The sequence below is a fragment of the Cynocephalus volans genome, chromosome 2 (assembly GCF_027409185.1).
Source record: "Cynocephalus volans isolate mCynVol1 chromosome 2, mCynVol1.pri, whole genome shotgun sequence".
In the NCBI taxonomy this organism is placed as follows: Eukaryota; Metazoa; Chordata; class Mammalia; order Dermoptera; family Cynocephalidae; genus Cynocephalus; species Cynocephalus volans.
Window position 1 is genome coordinate 162,314,226 of NC_084461.1, and position 4,605 is coordinate 162,318,830.

The following is a 4,605-nucleotide window of genomic DNA, read 5'->3' on the forward strand; positions in this document are numbered from 1 at the left end:
GAAGACCTTGAAAGTCCAGAAAACCAGGGAGCAGCAGGAACATTCACTGACTCACACATCCTGCGTCACGCGGGCAGGTGTGTATAATTTATAAGCTGCTCTGGCCACTCCCTCCCTGCACCTTACCACAGCAACTGTGTCATGGGCCATGAGCTGACAGCTGGCAGACTGTGACTAGACGCAGAGTAAATACCGATTCCAGAACGCAGAGCAAGTCACTTCTTGTGTTCTGCTAGGCTGCTGGCCTCCAACCCTTGGGTCAGTGACTGCACTCACAGCCATGCTGGTCTACGGAGCAATAAATGCACATCTCCTGGGGCAAAACCCACTGTACTCCAGGAGCCTCCTGCTCCAGGCTGGGGATCCCTCTCTCCCTTTCTGCAGCCTGCCCTGACTGCGCTGGCGTTGTTGCTTGGGGGTCCCATTTTGCCAGTTCACAGCATCCTTCCTGGTGTTGTCTGCCAATGGTTATTCCATTGATGAATTTTTCTCTAAGTAAAGACTATTTAATGTTCTTCTTTTGTGTCTTCAAGGAATAAGCCCAGTGCCAGTCCCACAGTGATTTAAAATTCAACTGCAGTTTTAGCTTCCCCCAAATGTTATTAGAGACAGAAATCTATCATATTTTTAATATTTTATTTTTAAGAGTAGGAAAATCTATACATGAACTTCTCTGCCTTTCATTCTGCCTAATCACTCCCAATGCAATTACTCCTTGGTTTCTTGGGCATTCCATGAGAAATATTCTGTATGTTTATAAACATTTGTGAATGTACCTTTTTTCACATTAATGGTGTCTTTATTTTGTGTTGCTGTAACAGAATACCACAGATTGCATAATTTATAAACAATAAAATTTTATTTGGCTCATGGTTCTGGACGCTGTGAAGTCCAAGACTGAGGGGCCAACCTGATGGGGACCTCTTGCTGCGTCTTAACATGGTGGCATCTCACGGGGAGGAAGCGCATGAGAGATTGAACTTGCAGCTTCAGCCCTTTTATAATTGGCATTAATCTATTCATGAGAATGAAGCCCTTGTGACCCAGACACCTCCAGCTAGGCCCCACCTCCCAACACTGTTGCATTAAGGATTAAGTTTGCATCACCAGCTCTTCGGGAGACATATTCAAACCATAGCAAACAGGCTATACTCACTATTCTGCATGTTGCTTTTGTCACTTGCATGATATCTTGCAGCATTTTCTGTATCAGTACATGTAGTCCTGCCTTTTTCTTTTTTTGATAGCTACATGCTCTTCCGTAGTGCAGATGCATGCATGACCTATTTAAGCAGGCCACCACTGATGAACATATGGGACAAACAAAGCTTCAATGAATATACTTATAAATACATAATTTTGCACTCAACACCAGTATGTCTGTAGGATAATCACTGAAGAATAGAATTCCTGGGTCTAAGGTTGTGTATGTTCCAAAGGTTGCCATATTACACCTGTGGAGCTCATATCAATTTGCACACCCACAGAGCAATATATGAGATGTCATGTTGCCCACACCCTCAGAAACCTGGCATGTTTTCTGACCTTGAGGCAAAAAATATTTACTGGACACTCATCCTATGCGTAATACTCCTCTTGGTCCTGGGGACACGCAACAGGGAGTAGCCCTCACTCCCATGGGCGACCTTTTGTGGGTCTCCCCTGCTGGGCAGGATGGCTCATGAGGTCCGTAGCAGTGTGTGTCAGCGAGGTCCACAAGAGCTTGTCCATGCGGGGGCAGTGGGGTTGCTGTGGCTCTGGCTTAGTTTTAAAACGCTGTCAGTTTGCAGGAAGGGTCACAAAACAGAGAGGAGGCAATGGCTCAGAGAGCAAGGAAGTGACAGGGATTGCGAGGGCGACGGGAGGATGGTTGGACGGTTTCTAGAGCGTGGGGAGAGCGAGGCACTCAGGCAGAGGGAGACTGTGTGGTGGGAGGCCCAGCGAGGCACGTGGCTTGAGAACGGGGCTTGCCCTCCTGACGCCAGGACCGCGAGGGTGTGCCGCAGCCGCAGGTGTAGGAAAACTAAGACTCCTCAGAATGTAGAGTCTGCGTTATGGATGACAGCTTTATCCTGAAGTGCAACAGGAGCAATGAGTCTGCCAGGAATGTGACTTTTTCAGCAGATTCTCAATTCTCAGATTGGTCCTCCAGAAGTACCCTTAGAAACTGAAGATAAGGCAATAATGATAAACATCTCTCCTCCTGGAACAAAAGATTATATCATGTGGGCTCAGGAGAGCTTTATATAGAGTTTAGTTATCTGGAAAAACTCTTCAAGTGTAGAAGAAAGGACTGAAACTGTTTATGCCAGAGATAAAATTTATAAACTCTCACCAGAGACTACATATTGTTTAAAATTTAAAGCAGGACTACGCTTGCACAGGAAAGTTGGTGTCTATAGTGCAGTGTATTCTATCAGTACCATTGTTGAAAATAAACTGCCACCAGAAAATATAGAAATCAGTGCTAAAAACCACAGCTATGTTTTTAAAGGGGATTACGCATGTATAAACATGACCTTTCAAGATCAGAGGTTCCTTGCAGATTTTAAAAGGAATCCTAAAAACCATCCATATAAGTGGGGGTCAGTACCTAACTGTGAAGATGTTGAAACTACCCAGTGTCATTCCTCAAAAAAAAATTCTCAGAAGGAATTTACTTTCTGCCTGTTGAGCATCTGATGGAAATAACACATCTCTCTAGTCTGAAAATACTTGATACTGAAATACAAACTATCCTGCTTCCTCCAGTCACTGACATAAAATCCAGTAGTGATTAAATGTGTATCTATGTCGGTGACTAAAAAGAGTCTGAAAACCAACCTGTGAACCAGCATTCCCCACTAACTTATGAAATTATTTTTTGGAAAAACACTTCAAATGCTGAGAGAAAAATGCTAGGGGAAAAAGCTGATTTACTATTTCTAACTTGCAGCTGGTGACTGTATATTATGTCAAAGCCAGACCGTATTTTATGGATGGAAAGTGGAACAAAAGCAGTGTCGTTAGTCAGATTGTGTGCGAGGAAACAAAATCAGGGAATGCTTCCAAAGTCGGGCTTATAGCTGGAATTTGTGCTGCGTTGTTTTCTATTCTGGTTGTCATCTGCATCGTGAAAGGCCGCTGGATAAGTGTTAGTTATGTGTTCTTCCCACAGTGAAACCTTATTCCAGCATACCTAAGTATTTCTCTGACAGCCATTAAGGAATCTTCTACTTTTGACTTCTGAGGAACAAACAGAAAGATGTTTTATAATTGAATACACAACACAATTGCAGCAGTAGAAGAAACGAATCAAGTTGATGAAGATAAGAAATACAACTCCCAGACTAGTCAAGATTCAGGAAACAATTCTAATGAAGATAAAAATAAAGGAAGTAAAATGAAGAACTGCTACAACGGGAAATCCTATGGCCAGAGATAAACTCTGTGTAATATTAGGTTGTTTTGTGGGAGTTATGCTGGGAACCTGAGCTGCTTGCTCCTCTCGGAAATTATAAAGAGGATCCTTGCTTGTTGGAGGGAAAAAAAAAATCTTCAGATCATTGGTCCTAAAAATACAGACAACACTTAACTGTTTAAAAATGAAGTTATAGGAGTTTGGAGAAAAGTTTTCTATATTCTTTTCCATGTGTAAAATGTGTCATGGGACTGGTCTTTCATGAGATGAGTTAAATCAGGAAGATGGCCACACATCTTTCTAATGAGTACTGCCGTGCTGTGCTTTGTGGTAAGGATAGTTCAAAGGCATTTCAAAAGGTTCATGGAAAAATAGAGTTAAAAGACAACATGAATCTTTCCATGAACTTATATTTGTGTTTCTATCAGGTGATACTGTCATGGATGCTGATGGTCACTATGTATGTCATCTATTACTCATCTGTTTGGTGGTCGCTACGTATGTCACCTATTAGTATTACAGATCATTATTTTCCAGGAGAAACTTAGAACATTTCGTCTTTCCTTTTCACACTGAGGTAGGCCTTAGAAAAACCTGAATACCGTTATCTCTTGGTTTTCCGAAAAGCAGCTTACCCTAGAAAAGAGTAATAGATGCCGAAAGATGATTCTTAAAAATGTTCAGGGGAATTTTGTCCATTTATCCCAAGAACATTGGCTTCTGCATTACAGTTACCTTTCCCTTACGTGGTTTAGGATTAAAACCAGGTAATCTTTGACTATACGTTAAGACTTCCTGATTCATAACTTATTAAAACAATAGCTTCTCATTAGAATTTGCAGTCACTGAAGTCATAGAGAAGTGGGTAACCATCTAATTAGAGAAGTCATCATAATTTAAGATTTGAGAGTGTGCACAGGTTAGTCACAGTGAATGCAAGAAGTCTTGGGACAGGAAGTGACTGATGGAAGAGACAGAGTAAGAAGTAGAATAATTTATAAGGAAAGAAGTAGGTGACTTTGGTGAGAAAATAAGAATAGTTTATATAATCAATTATTAACCCACTACATTTGTTTTAATGGCTCATCTGTATCACTTTTAGTACTAAGCCAGCTGCTCTACACTGTCTAGCCGGTGCCCCTTCTGCTCAGTCTGTGTGTACTCGAGAAAGTACAAATTATTTAATATCAGGGTGAGAGAAAAAA

The 4,605-nt window shown here is 41.5% G+C and overlaps 1 pseudogene; it reads left to right on the forward strand.

Annotated features, from left to right (window-relative positions):
- Positions 1 to 2,139: 2,139 nt before the first annotated feature.
- Positions 2,140 to 3,424, forward strand: LOC134370667 (interferon alpha/beta receptor 1-like; annotated as a pseudogene).
- Positions 3,425 to 4,605: the final 1,181 nt, after the last annotated feature.